General features: G+C 42.9%; 1 long non-coding RNA gene across 2 annotated transcripts; it reads left to right on the top strand.

The window, feature by feature from the left end:
• Positions 1-1,693: 1,693 nt before the first annotated feature.
• Positions 1,694-16,157, top strand: LOC120592352 (uncharacterized). 2 transcript variants are annotated; one of them, XR_005650106.1, is made up of 4 exons: positions 1,694-1,752; positions 2,333-2,436; positions 11,604-11,676; positions 15,936-16,157. It is a non-coding gene; the product is annotated as an uncharacterized LOC120592352 (long non-coding RNA). The 2 variants fall into 2 exon arrangements; XR_005650105.1 differs by lacking the exon at positions 1,694-1,752 and having other exon boundaries at positions 2,290-2,436.
• The last annotated feature ends 4,579 nt before the right edge of the window (positions 16,158-20,736 follow it).

Raw genomic sequence — 20,736 nt, 5'->3', positions numbered from 1 at the left:
AATGATTTTATTTTGTGTAGGGCAGACACTTAAAGGCTCTGTTTTTCCTGTTTCCCCTTTACAGGTGTGGAAAATGGGTTGTTAGCAATTCCAGCAGAAATCTTCCTTTGCTCTGCAGGTACCTTCATGGCCTGACCACAGAGCTGATGAGTCTCTGAATGTAGTCTCTGAATGTAGCTCGATTTAACATTTTAATTCTCTTGTCACTTCCCTACGTTAGTTTAGCATTATGGTTTGGGTTTTTGTTGTGATTTATAGTGATGACTACAGAGGAGAAAAAATGGGGTTGAGCTCCAGGGGCGTGTGGGTGGAAGCAGAGGTCAATGAGGAGAAAGGATGAGGTGGACCTGCAGGGAAATGCACAGCACACCTTCAAATGTCGGATCAAAAGCGCTTAGGCTAAACCAGGCAGTGGTTTGGATCAGTCCGCCAGTGTGAGGTGAGGGCCTGGGGTGCATTGAGGTACTGAGAGACAATGGGAAGGAGCCGAGGGACGGGTCCTGGGTGGATCTGCCAATCAGTGTGGACTCATTTAGCGCAGGGCCAGCCTGCACTAGTGTCTGGTCTTCCAGCTGTGTGCATTTATGGTGGGTCACTCAGATCAAGAGACCTTCACGGAACCCTCACGTTTCTGCTTGACCCAGCGTAAACCCACGTAGAGCAGGTGGCTTCTCGTGCACGCAGACACGGCTTCACCTTTTCAGGAATCCCACAAAGCTTCTGGAGGCTTCTGGCGGCTCCACTGTGCTGAGGCAGTTCCTGTACTTCTGCAGACCCTTGGAGCTGCTCCCTGGACAGACACGGCGAGAAAAGGTGAGGAGAAGCTTTATGTCCCAGGAGTGCTGAGGGGTGATGATACGGGGTGTCAGTCTTTAGAGGACTCGGGAGAGGAACCAGCTCGGTGTGGAAAATTCTTCTTTGTTTATTTTAATTTCGTGGTGTCAGGTAGTGAGGATAAAGAGTACTGAATGTAAGTGTGTCTATTTTTTGTACTTCATAGTACAGAGGAATTAAAGATATTAGAGTGTATTGGTCTAAATGCAATGGGAATTGCTTCTACCTTAATTCTAGCCTGCCTTTCCCCCAGGCTAACAGCTCCTCCCCTAGATATGCTAATCGAGTTGAGTCCTGTGGGAACAAAGAAATTTGGAGGTTTCGCTCTCTTCCTTAAACCTTTAGAGGGAAAGGAGATTAACTTTGTCCTAATGTAAGGCTGGTTCTTGCAGAATGGGAACGAGGAAAACCGTAAAAAAAATCTGTGAAAAGAAGTATTGTAGGGGGTTTGTGAGGTGACATCTTGGGAGAGGAAATGTTATAGACAGTTAAGTTGAATGAGATTGGAATAAATTTCACCAAGGAAAAATGTAAATATCAAAAGAAAATTTTTGTAGAAGCAGAGTTGAGTTATTCTTTCTTTAGAAGGACAAAGTTTTCCCGCATCCTTCTGCTCCAGATAAGATATTATGAAAAGTTTTCTGCCTAGAAATCAAAGACTGCTTTCTTAAAATAGTTTTTCGTCTTAATCAAGTGCTCGATGACTTGAGATAATTTCCTCAATCCTAAGAACCAAAGTTTTGCTTTGTCGCTTCGGTTAAGTGAATAACTTAATATCATTTTATAATAATATACTAAAGAAGAAAATGAAGGTCTAGACTGTTTTTGAAAGCACAAACTGCTCCCTCGCCAAGGACAAATACAAATCGTAAATGCCTTTGCACAAAAACTAAGAGGAAACATTAGCTATGTTCACAGGTAAACTTAATTTATTTCACCTGCCAGAAGTAGTTTGGCTCCAACTCTCCTTTTAGATAATCTAATCCTTCTTGTGGCAGTCATTTTAAAATGAAGGCGTGGGAGTTCAGAACAGGTCACCCAGAGATGTTCAGATTGTTTCGAGCTAAGGGAAAGTTCATCTTCTGGCTGAAGAGAAACTACTGCCCCATCCTTTAACTATCCAGAACTAATTGAACGGAGGGCCTTGCCCATATAATAGGAGATCCTCAGCCATCATCTCCATCTGACCCTCCTATAGGGCTGGGCAAAGTAATGTGTACTAAATGTCTGTTCTTATCATCCTGCAACAACCCTTTGAAACCCCCCAGGCACCTTACCATATCCCTAGCTCAAGATGTCTTATATACCCAAGTTGTCATTGTATTCCTCTATCTCTCTTGCATGTGGAGTCTCTGACTCTCACGTGGGTGGGGTTCTCATACATATGAATGTATTAAATCGCATTATTTTTTTGGGCTCATCTTTCTCACATCTATTTGATTATTTGACCAGACGGGAGAGCCTTGAGGGTGAAGGAAAGTGTATTTCTCCTCTGCAGTTGGCACCGTGAGCAAGATAAACTCATCGCTGGGACACCTCACTTTCCTGTGATGCCGCTGCAGATGAAGCGATGCTCGGGCATCTGACACAGGCCAGCGGAAGGTAAGGATTCTTATCATGTCAGCACATCTCCAATTCTTAACGACAATCTGAAATTTTATGGCCTAAAATACCTGCTTAGTCCCTGTTAGGTCGGAAGCTCCAAAACATAAAATGTGGGCTAAACGGCAGTTACGGCTGGGGTCCTATGAGACGGCCGCAGCCCCTAGGGAATCGAAAACCTCAAATTACAATGCCAATGACGAGGAAGATTCCAATTAGATTAGATTATTTAAAACCACTTAAAAATCACAGGCTTCCAAATCAGATAAGGTTGAAACAAAGAGAAAGGAGAGTCACAGCAGTTGGTGCTTGATTTAACCTCACAACATTTCGTACAGTGATGTTTTATGTTGAGGTATGTTAGACATTTAGGGGTTCAGGGGGTTAAAGGTCTAGGGTCTGAGATAGGGTGTTAGAGGTTAGAATCAGAGTTGGAGTTTTGGGTCTGTGGTCCCTGGACTGCGATCAGTTTGGCTCTGGGGTGCAGTTATGGGTCCAGGGTCTATTTACAGTGTCTCAGGTCCAAAGTTCACCTCCAGAATCTAGCAGCTGGCAACCGGGGTCCAGTGTCCAGGTCTGATCCTCGGGGGGTCTGCCTCTAAACCCCTGGTTATGGCTCTGGGGACCATCTCCAGGTTCTGAGGTTTAGTCCATAGTCCAACTGTGCATCTATGTTGGAGGTTCGGGGTCCGGTGGGTCTGGCCACAGTGTCCAGGTCCAGCTCTGGCTCCAGAGTCTCGTGTCTGGAATCTGGGATCCTGGGTCTGTGGTCCAGCATCAAGCCTCTGGCATCTGGTGTCCTGCATCCTGGGCATTGTACCTGGGTTTTGATTGGGGGCATAGCTTTGGATCCAGGTTCTGTGGTCTGCTGCAGGGTCTAGGTCTTGTGGTATGGGGTCTGTCTTTGAATGTGGGGTCCATTTTTGTGTCCAGTTTCCAGGATCTGTATCTGGGGTCCCGATTCTGGCTCCGGCCAGAATCTGGTATTTTTCAGTTAATGGTCATTGGTTCCCGTTAGTCAACAACACGGTGCAGTGAAGGGGGTAGATACTTTATTGAGTATAAATAGCTGAATCGTGATAAAGCACAGCTATGAGAACAGCAAGGCTGTGGAGCGGCTCAGTAGAGCTTCAGGTCAGTCATGAAGCATCATGGCTGTGGGAAAGCATGGCTGTAAGGAGGGCCTAAAGCGAGGTGACTCTGGGGCCTGTTCCCTCTAAAGTGACAGCTCTGCTCTGCGAGCTCCGATGTCATCAGATGCTTTGTTCCGCTCTCGCAAGACAATTTCAGCTTCAGTCCTGGAGACAGGCAGGTCAGTGAAAGCTTCTCCCTGAAGTGTGGTTTACATGAAGTACCCCTTGGTAGAAATGGCTGCTAGGCTCTTTTTTAAAATTTGAGCCCAGATAAGCACCAGGAACCCTTCTTATTAGGCAATTTTTTTTTCTCAATGTTTACATGTCATGTGTTACATGAGGGGCACAGGGGCTCCTGAGGTCGGGAGCTAGGGGATACACCCTCATAAGAGAGATGTCTCAGTTTTTGCTCCAGGCAGCTTGAAGGGTAGTTACGTTAGCATATGGGTAAGGACAGACCCGGAGAGGATTTCTCCTCCATCCCAGATGCAGCCAGCATTTGAGGATTAAAGAGGGTGCCCAGAAAATGAGATAGTAGAGAGTTGGTGAGGTCTCCATCCCCGTTTAGCCCGGTGTGTGAAGGGCCCAACAGGTCCTTGGGGGACCCGTAAGGAGAGACGTAGAGGTGAAAGTCTCCATCATCTTCATCCATGTGGGTAACTGGTGTGGATGTAAAAACTTTCTAAACCTGTAGAGAACACATATGAGAGTTTATTTGAGCAAAACCAATGACATGTGCCACGGAGCAATATCTCAGATCCTATAGGGAATCGATTTTGCTATTCCTTTCAGGCAGTTGTGATTATGGAAAGCACATAAGAAAGATTACACGTATGTGGTGAAAAGCAAAGCAGGATGGATACAGAATAGCTCACCAGATTGTGTGTTCTTCCAGGGTGAATAACCCCTTCAAGCGGTTTTACTGTTATTTGAAAGCTCTGTTTACGTAGTTGGAGAACACCAATGGTCAGGACTTTCTTAAACATTTTACTAAAGAAAGGGTTGGTGTGGCATTGTGACTATCGACTAGAGCCTGTCCAGGTAGGAATCTGTGATCTGATCACCTTGTGAAGTTAATTTCCATAGAACCTTTTTTCCCTCCCACTTGCATAGGGACCGATAGAGACCTGGAGGCGATTTCTCTAACCCAGTTCTAGCATGTGTGTTAGGGGAAGACGGGGTGCCTGGGAGATGGGGGATGGCTACTTGGCTACCACGCTTCTCTTGCTCAGGCCTGCTTCCACTTCTGGAAGTGTACTTTCCTTCCTAAGAAAAACTTTCTTGTTTTTCTATCTATTTCTTGTTTCATATTCTAGAAGAACTAAGGTATTCTGAGTCTTGCACATATTATGGGGGAGTTGCCTCTATCCTAATTTCCCCTTGCCTTTCCCCCTCGCTGACAGCCGTCACGGGCATGCTAATTGCTGTAAAATCGGTGCCTATTTCTGGGTGGAGCAAACACCGAGATTTGAATAGTTCCCGCTCTTATCTGGATTCCACCTCTTTCCCTACCCCCGATCAAAGATGTTTAGACTCGAACGCCAGGTGAAGTTGAATTTGAGAAAACCAACAAGCACTTTTCTTCTGTCACCAGGTGGGTTAACGGTTGCGATCCCACTAGCTCCTGTGAGCTGCTGCAGCCGAGAGATCACGAACGTCTGTTGGCAGAGTTAAGCAGTATTTTTATTTTCCCTGTCAGTCTTTGATCTATTTCTGCAGGGTTTGGGAGAATTTAGAAGTGCTGCCAGTCTGTTCATACATTCAGATTGGTGTCAAAAAATATTTGTGAAGCTAACTTCTTACTTTAAGTCTCAAGGTCTCTCTCTCTCTCTCTTTCTCTCTCTCTCTTTAACTCATCGCCCAGAGATGGTATTTTTTTCCTTCTTTTGTGTTTTATTACTGGAGAATGGGGTCCTCTCCCGGCACGTTGTCCAGGTTCTTGATGTCCTGAACAAAGAATTGAGTAAGACACCGAAATACATTAGAAAAGTTTTTCTTAGGACGGAAAGTACACTTCCAGACGTGGAAGCAGGCCTGAGCAAGAGAAGCGTGGTAGCCAAGTAGCCAAGACTTCAGGGTTTTTATCCCTTTTTGCTGTGTTTGGTTACTTAGACTGGGCTTCCTTGATTGACAAGGAAGATTGACAGCACCCAGTGAGTCATCATTTTGCGTTCTGAACATGTTTGTTCCCAGCATTCAGTCTGTTATAATATGAATGAACTTCCAGGCATAGGCAGCATATTATAATGATGGTCTAATGAGACCCATGTGAGTGAGGGGCGTTGGGGTCTTCATTGCCCTTGTGCCAGTCACTGGCTTAAACTGGTACCTGATTCTCTGCCTACTGATTTCTTTGTGTGAGTGAAGAAAAAAAAAAGTGCCTTCTGGCTTGCTTAATTGTGGGTGGATTAGGGTGGACCCCGTCTAGGATAGGATGACCTCCGTGTCTTTGCGGGCAGACCCGAAACCCCCTAACTGTCCTGCCTACCTCTTTTCTAAGAGCCACGAACCACCTTATTAGTATGGATTGTTGTAGCCGCCAGCCCCCAAAAGACACACGGACCACCAGAAATCAGTGAGTTATAGGAAACAGGCTCTTTATTCAGACAGCTGGGTCTGCCAGAGGTACGCAGACCCCAAATTAAGTAGCCCCAAAATGTAGAGGTACAGGGTTTTTAAGCCCTAAATCCCATTCCTCATTCTGTGTTAAACACAAAGGTCTATTTTTCTCCTATTCACTACCTGCCAACCCACAGGTCAGGTGTGCAAGCAGGGGTACAGAAGCAGAAAGCTTATTGTTAGAATGTTATGTTCCCATGGGTGATAGCCTGTGTTCCCATGAGCGATAGCCAGTGTTCCTATGGGCTATAGCCAAGCAGTGATTTTCCAGCCAGCACAGGATGTTGAAGAAGGGGAGGTCTCTTCTTCTGTATCTGCTTCCTGTTTAGAATGGCCATAGTCCCTGACTACAGGGGTTTCATGGAACTCTTTCCCTTTCTGCCTCAGTCAGGGTGGGGTCTTGGTTTCCTTGCTGAAGTGCCACCTCAATCCCTAGACAAGGAAAACAAGATACAAACTTATTATTTAAATCATACATCTATTAATTTCTATTATTGATTTGCGTATTAAGTGAGTAAAGGGAAATAGGCTCAGTTAATACAATTCTTAAAGAGTAAAAAGAAAGACTTTTGGCTTAAAGTCCCCTCCTCTATCAGACTCTTAAGGGCCCTGCCTGGCTTAACACCATTTCTGCTTAGCAATGGTCTGATGATCCTTATCAATAGTCAGAGGATCTGAGTCGCCAGGGCAGTTGTCAGGATTTGAGGGAGAGGGCCTTTTTTTCCAGAGAAAGGAGGGAAGAAATCCTAACTAGGTTTACTAAAAAGATGAACTCTGCAAGAGATTTCCTCCTTCATTTCCTGCTAAAAGATTAAGAATTTTAAAAGTGATGTCTTGTCTCAAACCCAGGTGTGGCTTCTGCAGGCAGACTTTGCTTTTTTTCATTAAACACGTTGGAGAAAGGTTTTTCAGACTTTTGGAAGCGCCATTGTGGGGAGGTAGTCAGTGTCCCTTTGCAGCCCCCAGGTGGTGGGTGGTGGGACTTCCATGGGAGGAAATGGCGGGGAGAAGGTTTGCGTGCAAGCATTGCTGTGGGGTGTTGGGTAGAGGGTTAAACTTCACAGCACCCAGCAGAGCAATGGCTTTGTGTGGAAAGCTTTTGGTTATGTGATTTTTAACTTGAGGGATAAGATAGTGAGGGTGACTAGTGTTGTGACCAGAATAACCAGACTCAACCTGAGTGCTTTGATTATAGAGGCAGTTTATTAGCCGGCGGCTGTCCTTCCAAAGGAGCAGCCCTGAAATGCCAAGATACAAGGTTTTTAAGCCCTAAATCCTATTCCTCATTCTGTCTTAAACATAAAGGTCCATCTTTCTCCTATTCACTACCCGTCAACCCACTGGTCAGGTGTGCAAGCAGGGAGTACAGAAGCAGAAAGCTTGTTGTTAGAATGTTATGTTCCTATGGGTGATTGCCTATGTTCCCATGGGCAATAGCCAGTGTTCCCATGGGCGATGGCCAAACAGTAATTTTCAGCTTATATGAAATTGATTATTTTTCATGCCACGCAAGCAAGCAGGGTTACACAGGCTGAAATTGGCAGTTAGCGTATGAGTTCATTGTTACAAGTTTCATGATTAACAGAATGTGGTTAGGGGTTCCAGAAACTAGGCCTAAGGTATAGACTTCCTTTGTCCAGTTTCAGGTTTTAATTATCCTTTAACCCTTTCACATTTCAGCAGGCTATTACACTAGCACTAAAGATTAGTCAATCTATTATTTTGCTTCACATTATAGAGAAACTAAAGATGTTCCTGTTCTTTTGTCTACATGTAATGGGGAATTGCTTCTACCATAATTCCAGTTTGCCTGTCTCCCAGGCTAAGTGCTCCTTCAATAGTTATGCTAAATAGTGGAAAGTCTTCCAGAACAAAGAGATTTGGAGATTTTGGCGGGCTCTTTTTCAGATCCTGCCTTTTTCCATGCCCCTCCTCCCTCGCTGATAAAAGATGCTGAGGCTTGAAGGTGTACTACAGTTGAACATGAGAAAAGTAGAAAGTCACCATTTTGTTGCGGTGCCAGGAAAATCGCTGGGATATTATCTCCTGGAAACTACTGTAGCTGAGCTATCTGGGACGTGTGTCGGCAGAGGTAAGCAGTATATTTGTTTACCTTGTCAGCCTTTTTGCTCGATTTCTGCAAGGTCGGGGAGAATTTAGAAGAGCTGGCTGACTTTTTCCTCTCTAATACATTTAGATGTGCATGAAAACTATTCGTAGAGGGAAGCTATTTGGACTTGGTGACTCCCAGTTTTCTATATTGAAACTTTCCTCGCAGTGGTTATGGTTTTCTGTGCTTTTGTCTTTGGTGCTGTTATAAGAAGGAAATACCATGGGGGATAGGAAGCCTTGGCTTCTTTAGCCAAGCTGTAAAAAGCCTTAATTGTTTTTGTCTTTGCTAAAGTTATTCTTTATTAGAAAATCTTTTAATTTGGAAAATATTTATGGAAACTCATGATAGCAATTGCTTCATTAATCTTGGTAGAAATACCACATTTTAAAAATGAATGGATAGAAGCAAAATGAAATATTAAGCTTTTGAATTAATACTTCAAAATATACTTGTTCTGGGCTGAGTAAGTAAAAAATGGAATAAATCGTTGGGGTTACATTGTGTAGGGTGCATCTTAAATTTTTTGTTTTCCTTGTTTCCTCTTATGGTAAGAGTAAACATTAACAGTACGGACCAAGAGTTGTTAGTAATCTCTACAGGAAATTTCTTTTGTTCTGTAGGTTTCTCCTTGTCTGGTCTTAGGGGTGATCTGCCAGGTTCCCGAAAGGTAGCAGTACCTTGCGGGTTTTGTAAACAGCCTTGTTTAATATTTACCAATTTGTCTAGTTCTCCTGCCTTATCCCTTATTAGATGTTGGAAGAGATTTTAAAGGATGTAAAAGGTGATCAGAAATCTGACAAAAATGGAAGCTGATTTTTTAAAGTCAGATCAGAACTACAAGGACAGTGTCAGCATCTTCCAGGGTCTTCCTGCTGAGTCTGTTAGAAATGCAAACACAGGCCAGTACTGCCTGAGGCAGTTTGAGTCAAACTAAGGAAAAGTAATCGAAAGGGTCACTTTTAAAAACAGCAAGTCTCCTTTGTCTATCCCTAATTGTCTTTTCCTGTCCCTCTTAAAAATGTGGAAGAAGTATTAAAAAAAAAAATTTTGCATAATCACCTTATAAGTAGACTGGAAGAAGCTCCAAGCTAACAGCTTCTATAGAGATGATAATTGGTGGAGAAGTTTTGCCTGAAGAGAGAGATTTGGAGATTCCAGCTCTTTTGTAGATCTTGCCCCTTTCCACGCTCCTTCTCCATCTCTTTGTGGTAAAAGATGCCCGTGTTGAGATTTTCTGTTAAGTGGATTTGTAAGATAGGATTTGTAAGATTCCGTTAAGTGGATTGAGAAAACTAGAAAGCTGCCATCTTGTTATGGCACCAGGGGAGTTCACGGTTGGGATGCTGCTAGCTCCTGGAAACAGCTGTAGCAGAGCGATGATGTTGGAGTGTTGGCAGAGGTAAAAAGTATCTTTGTCTATCCCGTCGGCCTTTGTGTTCTGTATATGCTGGGTTTTGGAGAACGTCGAAGTGCTGCCAGTCTTTTTCCTCTAATACATTTAGGTGGGCACGAAAAATATTAGTGAAAAGAGTGCTTGGACTTAGTTTCCTGCCATTTTGATGAGGGCCCATTGTAAAAACACAGGTCCTTATTTTCTATCCCCGTTCCTCTTTTCCCTGTCTCAAAAGCTGTGAAAAATAACTAAAAGATCTTAGCATAATCACCTTAGCAATATTCAGGCACCAAGAAGTATAGGAGTGAAAAACTTTCCAATATATCAGTTACAGGGAAGTGATATCTTCAGGCGCCAGCCCCCAGGAAAGCACTGACAGCCACCAAGATGCAGATAACGAAACTGCCTGCTAGGCCCTGTTTGATCTAAGAGTTTCCCCGGAAACATTTATCTTTGTGTAAGACGTTTACAGCCAACATCTGCTTTCTGTAATCGCTCGCTAGCTTGTTCAGCAGACCACCAGGATATGGTCTTTAGCTTTATAAGCTGCTTCCTTTGGAAGTTTGGGGCTTATCTCCTCTGACCCTACATGGTAGAGAGTCATTCGCCGGCCGGCTAATAAAAGCTCACAATTCATCTCAATTGGTTCCGTGGGTCTTAGAATTGATTGCGCCCCAGCAGTAGGAGCCCAGTAAACAGCTTTCACCCGCCTCCCACTTTCTACCATTGCTTTCTGGGTTTCCTCAATAAAATTTACCTGCTGAGCTCTTCTCATCTTCATGCTTATGTAAATCCCAGGTGGACATATAATAAAATTCCTAGTCACGGTCTGCAGTCTTATGCGAAAATTCGAAGTGGTGTGAGGTCATTGTCTCTTGTAAGTTTAGAGTGGCAGTTTAAAGTATTCATGAAGCCAGCTTTTGATTAGATACTGAAAGGTTTTCTGTGGATTTGACTGGCTGTTTGCTTCTAGGTGGTGTTGAGGTACAGCAGGGTAAGAGGCTGGGGTCAGCCATAAGGTGAGGTTTTGGGGCCTCATGGACAAGAGTGCTGGGTAGGACCCGGGAGGGTGGGTCTTGGTGTGATTTGCCAATCATTGTGAACTGGGAGGGTGGGTCTTGGTGTGATTTGCCAATCATTGTGAACTCAGGCGTCAGTGCTCTGATCTGCAGCCTGGGCTAAATCTTAGGTACACTCCACCATAACTGCGCGTCACATCTATCTTACCGAGCATGGACACATGTGGCCAGGTGTGAGTGTTGAGTCACATTCTTGTGACCCAGCATGAACCCAGGTATTCCTTCTGCAGGCAGACTTTGCTCTGCCTTTTCAATAAGCACACTGGAGTTTTCTCAAAGCTTCTGGAAGCACCTTTGCGGGGAGGTAGTCATTGTACGTTTGCAGACCCCAGGTGGTGGGCGGTGGGACTGCAGTGAGAGAAATGGGGCGGAGAGGCTTTGCCTGCAACATTGCTGTGGGGTGTTGGGTGGGGTATTGAACTTCATAGGACCCAGGAGAGGAATGGTTTGATGTGGAAAACTTGGTCATGTTATTGTTTACTTGAGGTGTAAGATAGGGAGGGTGACTAGTACTTAAGACTTGTTTATCTATCTTTTGCTTCATAAAATACAGAAACTAAAGATGTTTGTGTCTATATCTAATGGGGAATTGCTTCTACCATAATTCTAGTTTGCCTGTCTCCCAGGCTAAGTGCTCCTTCAGTAGATATGCTAAATAGTGGAGACGTCTTCCAGAACAAAGAGATTTGGAGATTTGGCGGGCTCATTTTTAGATCTCGCCTTTTTCCATGCCCCTCCTCCCCTGTTGATAAAAGATGGTTGGGCTTGAAGGTATATTTTGTTGAATTTGGGAAAACTAGAAAGTTGCCTTTTTTTTTTTTTGTCTCCAGAATTAATGGCCGGGATACTACTAACTCCTGGAAATTGCTTTGGCTGAGAGATGTTGGACATGTGGCCCAAGAGGTAAGCAATATGTATATTTGTTTACTCTGTCAGCCTTTTCGGTCGATATCTGCAGGGTTTGGGATAAATTAGAAGAGGTAGCCGAGTTTTTTCTCTCTAATATGTGTAGGTAGATGGGCACGAAAACTATTTTGAAGCCAAACTACTTGCACTTAGTGTCTCCCAGTTTTCTTTACTGAAACTTTCCTCGCGGAGCTGGTTATGTTTTCCTGTGTGTTTGTATTGTCTGCTGTGATAAGGAAATACTATGGGGATAGGAAGTCTGGTCTTTCTTGGCTAAGATGTAAGAAGCCCTATTGCTTTATGTCATTGCTAATGTTATTGGGTTGATGATCAATTGTTTGTATTGAGAAACCTTTTATTTTTGAAAATATTTTTGGAAACTCATGATAGCAATTTTTCATTAATACTGTTAGAAATAAGAATAAATGGATAGAAGCAAACTGAATTATTCTTAAGCTTTTGAATTACTTCTTCACCTTTTTGGGTATTATAATCGATGGTAATATCAACATCAGGGTAAAAAGGTGGAAGGGAAAAAACAAGTTTCCCAACAAGGCGTAACTTTTAAGAAATATCGTTAATAGAACATTTGGAGAATCAGTTTTGATCTCTTAGTCTGGGCAAGGCAAGTCAAGAATGGAGTAGATTGTAGGGTACATCTTAAATTTTGTTTTCCCGTTTTCCTCTTATGGTAACCGTAAACATTAACAGTATGGACAAACACTTTGTATTATTCTCTGCATGAATCTTCCTTTGTTCTGTAGGTTTCTCCTTGTATGGCCATAGGGATGATCAGGCAGTTTCTGAAAGGTAGCAGTACCTTGCAGGGTCTGAAAACAGTCTGGTTTAATAATCACTAATCTATGTAGTTCTTCTGCCTTATCCCTGTTTCAGATTGTTGGAACAGATTACAAAAGATGTAAAAACATCAGAAATCTGACAAAAATGGAGGACGATTTTTCAAAGCCCGATCATAATTACAAGGAAAGTCTCAGCATTTTCTAGGGTCTTCCTGCTGAGTCTAACAGAAATGAAAATACAAGCTACTACCGCCTGAGGCATTTTGAGCCAAAGTAAGGGAAAAATTTGAAAGTGCCAGTTTTTAAAACACAAGGTCTCATTTGTATGTCCCTAATCCTCTTTTTGTGTCCTTAAAAATTGGGAAGAAGTACTAAAATACCTTAGCGTTATCACCTTATCTGTAGACAGGAAGAGGCTACAATCTAACATCTTCCACAGATATGCTAATTGGTGGAGTAGTTCTGTCTGAACAGAGATTTGGAGAATCCCCGCTCTTTCTTAGATCCTGCCCCTTTCGACGCCCTTCCTCCCTCCTCTGTCGATAAAAGATTTCTGCTTGAAAGTTCAGTTAAGTGGATTTGAGAAAGAAAGCTGCCATCTCGTTATGGCACCAGGAAAATTTATGTTTGGGATACTGTTAGCTCCTGTACACAGCTGTAGCAGAAATGATGGAGGAGTGTTGGCAGAAGTAAGCAGTACCCTTCCTTGTTCATCCTGTTTTCCTTTGTAGTCTGTTTCTGCAGGGTTTTCGAGAATGTGAAGTGCTGTCAGGGATTTTCGTCTAATACATTTAGATGGGTGTGAACCATTAGTAAAAGTGAGAACTTGGACTTAGTGAACTCACACTATTTATTGAAAGTTTCCTGCCTGTTTGAAAAGGGCCACTTTTAAAAATACAGGTCTCCACTGTGTATTCCTGTTCTCCTTTCTCCCGCCTCCTTAAAAGTTGCGAAAAATAAAAGATCTCAGCAATAGACAGAAAGGCTCCAAGTAGGAGCCCAGTAACCAGCTTTGACCTCCCTCCTACTCTGTACCATTGCTTTCCGTGTTACCTCACTACAACTTACCTGTTGAGCTCTTCTCATCTTCATGCTTATGTAAATTCCACGTGAGTGTATAATAAAAATCCTAGTCCCAGTCTGCATTGTTAGGTCTAAGTTAGAAGTGGTGTGAGTTCATTGTCTCCTGTAAAATTCGGTTGGCAGTAAAAAAACATTTGTGAAGCTAGCTCTTTGTGCGGATTTGACTGGCCGTTTGGTCTCAGGAGGAGTTCAGGTGCAGCGGGGTAGAGGGTGGGGTCAGGCATGAGGTGAGGTTTTAGGATCAGCGGGACAAGAGTTCTGGGAGTGCTGGTCCTGGGACAATTTGCCAGTCTGTGAACTCAGGCTCGAGGGATGTGGTCGGTTCCTGGGCTAAATCCAACGCGATCCCTCCATGCTTTTCATCGCCTACCTTTGAGTCACATTCATGTGACCGAGCATGGACACATGTGACCTGGCATGACTCTTTCCGTTCTTGCGACCCAGCATGAACCACGTATTCTTTCTGCAGGCAGACTTTGCTCTGCATTTTTATTAAGCACAGTAGAGAAGTTTCAGGAGGCTTTTTTCGTGGTTCCATTGTGGTGAGGCAGTCAGTGTCCCTTTGGCTCCCCCAGGTGGTGTGTGGTGGGACTGCCATGGGAGGGAAAGGTTCATGAGAAGCTCCCTGTGTGCAAGGAATGGTGTGGGGTTTGGATAGTAGGTTGATCAGAGGACCTAGGAGAGGATTGTTTTGGTGTGGAAAACTCCGGTTTTTGTTATTTGTGATGTAAGATAGTAAGCGTGCCTAGAAGCACTAAAATTGGTTTATCTATTTTTTGCTTTATATTATATAGCAACTGAAGATATTTGGGTCCATCGGTGTACAGGCAATGGGAAACCGCTTCTATCTTAATTCTAGCCCGCATTTCCCCAAGTCTAACAACAACTTTCATAGATATTCCGATTGATGGAGACAGTATTTGTGAATAAAGAAATTTGGAGAGTTTGGATCCTGCCTGTTTTCATCCCTCCTCCCTCCCTTGTTTTTTAAAGATGCTTGGGCTCGAAGGAGCATTTAGATTGGATTTAAGAACTAGAAAGCTGCCATCTGCTTAGGCACCAGGAGAATTAATGGCTGGAATACTGCTATCTCCTGAAAACTACTGTAGGTGAGAGAGACCACAGGTGTGTTGGCAGAGGTAAGCAGTGTATCTATCCCATTAGCCTTTTTAGTATATTTCTGCATGGTTTGGATGAATTTAGAAGAGTTGCCAGTCTTTTTTACTAAGATGTTAAGATGTTTGTAAAAAAAATATTTGCGAAGCCAGCTACTTGGAATTAGCCCCTCTCGGCTTCCTTTGTTGAAACTTTCTTTTCATGGGTGGTCATTGTTTTCTGTGACTGTGGCTTTTGTGTCATTTTCATAAAAAAGGAGATGCCTCAGGAGATGAGAAATGTAAACACAGGGCACAACTGCCTGAGCAGACCGAGCTAAACAAACAAAGAACATGGAAAGGGCCACATTAAAAAATACAGACTACAGTTTTCTAGCCTGGCTCCTTAAAAATGGTGAAGGAAAGATAAAAAAGCTTTGGTTATAATCATATTAGTAGTAGACACCGAAACTGCTAACATGAGCCTGGTAACCGATCTCGGTCCTCCTTCCATTCCCCGTATCAGTGTTTTTAGGGTTGACTAACACGACTTAAAAGTTTTCATTCCTTGTCTGCAGTGTTTGCTAGAAGGTATAAGTGGTGTGAATCTATCGTACCTTAGATGGGCAGTTAAAATTATGTGCTTCCTTTTTGGAGCTCTAGGGTTGTCTCGATTGAGCTTTTCCTTCGAGAAAAAATCCTTTCCTCCCCTACATCTGTTTTTTTTGTGTGTTCTTTGCCATAAGGAGGTACTGTAGGGATAGAACAGAATCATAGTTCCCTATGAAACTGCTATTCCAGGTGGCCTCTGGGGTTCAGGAGTGAAACGATCCTCTATACATTGGTTGTCTGTGGAGACGATGTGGGTTCTTCTCTTTATACCAGATGTGGTTTCTTTCTGTCTTGTCCATGTTATAGGAGTTTGGTTTGGTGTCAACCATCTGCAAGGTGCACTGATCCTGGTGCACCCGGTGGCTGGCCTTGGCAGCTCTCAGGGGAGGGTGCCATGAGGGGCCTCAGCCCAAGAGACCATTCTCAACTCCACCTTTCATTACCTTTCAATGCTGTATAAGTGCTATTATGGTAAAGCTCACCCAGAGCCATGAAAGAGCTGGTTTGTGGTCGGAGGGGATGTGAGACACCATGTGCACTCCGCCATCCTGACAGCCTGTGTCAGGAAGATCTGTAATCTTTGTTTCTGGTAGCAATCCTTTGAATCTGTGAGGGCTGCATTCTTTGCACTGTTTTGTGGAGTTGTTTCCTTTCCTCCATTGAGCAGGGAGGAGGCTCACCGGTTTGAGTCACTATCAGAATCTAAAATCCTACCTTCGACGGCCGGTGGATCCTTTGACTTGGATTAACTTCTAAACAGGTAAGACATTTTCTTTCTTTGGATGTTATTGCTGGTTTTTAATATTTGATTGGCTTAAGACTTGATTTGATTAAATGGACTTGTTATCATGAAATGTATTTACTGGATTCACAGAAATAAAGTCATATTTTCTGTTACACTTGTGTGAAGAAAGTAGGGCATGTATAAATGCACTTTGAAATCTCAGTTCTAACAAATCTAGGTACAAATAAACGGTTTATAGGTAAAACATTAACAGTTATTGCATTGACATTGTGTGTATATCTATGTGCCTATATCTATGTATAGGTATTTATATAGATATACATATATAGATAATTTTTCCTGTGTTTTTAATAATTTGAAACTTGAAATTTTTGCTTGGTTAATAAAGTGATACATACTCACTGGAAATCTCAACATTTCCAAATAAGATAAAGTAATGAAGCACAAAGTATGGGACATAGATTTATTCAATTTATCTTAAAGGAAGCAAGTATATTTGGTTCTATTTGTAAATGTGTCTTTGGCCACCACAGAAAGGTATGTGCCAAGAGGTAATACATTTAAGAAATTAAATCTGTTTCTAAGTACCATTCTAAAGACTTCTGCTGTAATAATTCAGAATCACTTTATTCATTTGTACTACAAATTAAGATCGACCTCTGAATCGTTCATACATACCTGCTTTTTTGAACAATGATGCTGAAGAAATTCACTTTTAAAGCATTAAATGCCTGTTTTCTATTTTGGGAGATATATATCAAGGAGTGAATTCATTGAACCAGAAAAGAACATTTTCAGTGGTTGGAGTTGAAAACTTGTGCACATAGGCCACCCTGTTTTACATTTTGACGTGGTTTAAGGGCTTTAATTTTTTCTCCATAAATGACATTTGTCATGATGGGCTTTCTGGATTATAGCAATTGTGGGTTGTGTGAAGGGGGAGTATGGCGTTGTAGTTTTCATTTGCATTTCCATCATGACTCATGATACCTAACATCCTTTCTTGGGCCTATTGAAAATTTTCTCTTTTCTAGAGAAGGGTCTATTCTGGTACATTTTAGAAGTTTAGTTTGTCTTTTTGTCTAAGAGTTGTAAGAGTTCTTTGTTGAATGACACTTCCATTAGATCTATAACATGAAATTCTTCCCTTTCTGTAGGTTGTCTTGTAACTTCCTGAATAGATTCTTTTAATGCCAAAAAGGATGAATCTCGAGGCAATCTCATTTATCTTTTTCATCGATTACTGTTTGATGCCAGATCGAAGAACTCATTGCTAAATACAAGGGCTTGAAGATTCATCCACGTGCTGTCTTCTAGAGGTTTGAATTTTAAGGCTCGAATAAATTTTAAGTTCACCTTTATGTGGTATGAGGTCAAGGTCGAATCTCATTCCCCTACAGATGGTAGTCATTTTGGTAGCACCCTCTGTTTAAAGGACTCTCCTGTACCCAAGTCCATGTTTTCCACCCATGTCAAACATCCAATGACCTTAGAGAGATGGGTTTATTTCTAGGCTCTTAATTCTGTTCCATCCTTCTATATGTGTAGGTAGGCATGCATGATTTTGGTTTCTCTTGGCAACAGACTGCATATAGGGGCATGGTTTCCTAAGGGTATAGGAGTAGAAAAATGCCTATCCCTATAGATGTCGGAGCCGACCTGAAGAAAAAGGCACAGTGCGGTCCTCACCTGTGACGACGGTGCTGTGAACAAAGTATGCTGCCATCAGTCATTTAAAGGCACAGCACATACTGTTACTTATATCATATATTAGTTGTTTATGGCGATCAAGAACCATGTAACTGTTCAATGTATTCTTTACAACCATACCATTTTAATTGTGGTCATATTTATTTGTCTGTTTATTCACGTTATTTCATTAATGTGAGATATGTCACCCCTCTCAGCATGTGATTTTTGTTCTTTGTCGATTTCCTTATGGAAGCATCCCTTAACACTGTAGTTGCAAGAATGTCAAAATAATATGCAGTCTAACCAAGACAGGATGACTAAGAATCTTCCTCATGTAAAAATGTACACATTGGAAAAGTTAGCTGCATGCATAGGGAGGAGCAGGTGATAGGAGATTTGTAAATTAAGGCCCCATAAGTCATTGCCTCAACCCTGACTTACAGTAAATAATTTCCAGTAACCGATACTGGTATCCCACAGCTATGTAAATACACAAGGCACATCATGACCAGATACATGCACAGGGTAAAGTGGTCTGGGATCTTGCTGTGATAGTCCCGTGAACAGAGTAGATGGGGAATCCCACGCAGGTCGTTGGAAGCATCATTTATTCCATTTGTAGCTGGAAAATGTTTAACTTTTGACATGAATATCTGCAAAGAGACTATGTCCTTTACTATGTTTCCTTCACAACTGACATTTCAAACAAATCGTAGTTTTGATGGTCAGTTGTCCTAAAAGTGATAATTGAAGTACTCCTAAAAATAAAACTTTCGATTACACATTTTAGTCAGTCAGTATGAAACATGGATCACAGCTTTAAAGTCAAAGAGAGAGGAGGGCATCTGATTTTGAATGTTCTCAGGTTCTAGATTCTATAGTTTCTAGCAATCTCTGTAAAGCATGAAAGGGATACTACTGCTTTTTCAAATTTAACAAAGCAGCCACTAATTTGAGCTTTTAGACGAGAGAATGCTCAGAGAAAAGCATCACACTTCTGTCCCTTTTGCAAACCTAGATCCAGTTGATAAATTATTCAAGGTCCTCATTGAGCAGTGGTAGTTTTAAGCATGTAACTGTCGATAGAACCAATTAAATTCCTGAGACCTCAGTCATCTGGCATCAGATGACTGGGGTCTAGTGTCTGGGTTTAATTTTGGGGTCTGACTCAGGTCCTGGTTATCGTTTGGGGGTCTATCTCCAGATCCTGAGGGTGCAGTTCATAGTCCAGCTCTTGATCTGGTGTCTGGGTAATGGGGTCCGGTCAAGTTTGGCCGCGGGTCCAGCGTCCACGTCCAGGTTTCAGTTCTCGCTCTGGCTCCAGGGTCTGGTGTCTGGAATCTGGCGTCTAGGTCTCTTGTCTCAGTGTCAAGTATCTGACATCTGGTCTTATGTATCCCAGATCTGGGGTTTGTTTTTGGCCCTGGTGCACAGGTGTTTGTTTTTGGCTCCTGTTTATAGGGGTGCAGTTTTTTATTGGTTCCTGTGTTTGTCTTGTCTCTAGGGCCCTCGATCTGATGCTGAGTCCAGGTCCCTTGGTCTGGGGTGTACATCGTTGGTGTCCAGGATCCAGGGTCTAGTGTGGCTATGGCATCCCATGTCTGTCAACCAATGGTCATTGTTTCCAATGCCAACAGGATCTCCAAGTCAGGGTGCATTAAAGATGGAGAATGTATTCATGGAAAACATCTAATTTGTGATGCAGCATGGTTGTGACAACAGATCAGTTTTGGAGCAGTTTAGTATGTAGTGCTATAGGCTAATTATGAAGCATCGGGGCAAGGAGGGCTTACAGTGAGGATACTCTGGGGCCCGTTCTCTCTTCAGTTGGAAAGCTGTTCTCTGCTGCTCTACAAACTGTTGAATTTAGGAGCTCTGCTCAGTCTAGTCCTCAGAAGGCAGTTCGGTGCTGAAGGCAGGCAGGTCAGTGAAAGCTTCTCCTCGAAGGTTGGTTTGCATGAGAAATCCTTGTGTAAAGATAGGTGCTAATTTTAAGTGTGTGTGTGTGTGTGTGTGTAAGCACCTTCAGCCACCAGGAACTCTTCTTATGTATTTCTTTTTCTGATCATATGTCCCTCATTCTGGCTTGTGAGGGGCAATAGGCTCCCGGTGTCATGGTCGAGGAGAGGTAAATTTATTATCTCTGTTCCATCCAGCATGTGAAGAGCAGAGAGAGGTTTTGAGAAAAAGGGTTAGGACAGATCTGAATGTGATCCGTCCATCTCAGCTTTAGCCAGCAGGTGGAGAGAAGAGGGAGAGAATGGGGAAGAAAGTAGTAGAGAATTGGGGAAAAAAGTCTGTCCCAGTACAACCAAGTGTGTGAAGGGAAGACCAGGTCTTCAGGGAAGGTCGAGAGGAGCATCCTGGAGGTGAAATCTCTATCCTGATTTTAGCCGATGTGTGAGGGCCAAAGCAGTGGCCTGGTAAAAGGGGCCATGATAGATGGAGGCAACTTGTCCACCTGGTTCCAGCCCGTGTGTGAGAAGCAGAGGGGGTGCCTGGTGTGAATGCAAGAAATGTCTGAAGTTGTAGAGAATATTTATAGGAGTTAAATCGAGCAAACCGATATCAGCCAGGGAGCAAGATCTCAGGCTATGAAGAATCGGTTTTGCTGCCGCTTTTATGCATTTGCAGATTTTGAGGGAACATACGGAAGATCACACGTAGGTGGTGAAAAGAAAGGCGTTGATGGATTACAAGAGCTAATGTACGTGCCTGATACAGAGTGAATACTCTCTTCAAGGTGTATTATGGTTTTAAAAAGTGTGTTTAGCTAGCTGCAGAGCAGCAACGGACAGGGCTGGCTGAAAATGTGTCACTAAACTGATAGATTTGGGCTTCGACTACCCACCAGGACCTGGCCCAGATAGGAATCTGATCGTCCTGTCGAGGTAACTTTTTTAAAAACCTTTTCTTTCGGAAACCAGCCGACCAAGTCAAACCAGGTCCCTGAATGGGGGAGAGGGGACTGAGAAAAAAGAGCAGACAGACAGGGTGCAGGAGGGAGAACAGATCTCACAGCTGTCTCTCC

Source organism: Pteropus medius, unplaced genomic scaffold (assembly GCF_902729225.1).
Source record: "Pteropus medius unplaced genomic scaffold, Ma_sr-lr_union100, whole genome shotgun sequence".
Taxonomy (NCBI): domain Eukaryota; kingdom Metazoa; phylum Chordata; class Mammalia; order Chiroptera; family Pteropodidae; genus Pteropus; species Pteropus medius.
This window is presented reverse-complemented; position numbering and strand designations above follow the sequence as displayed.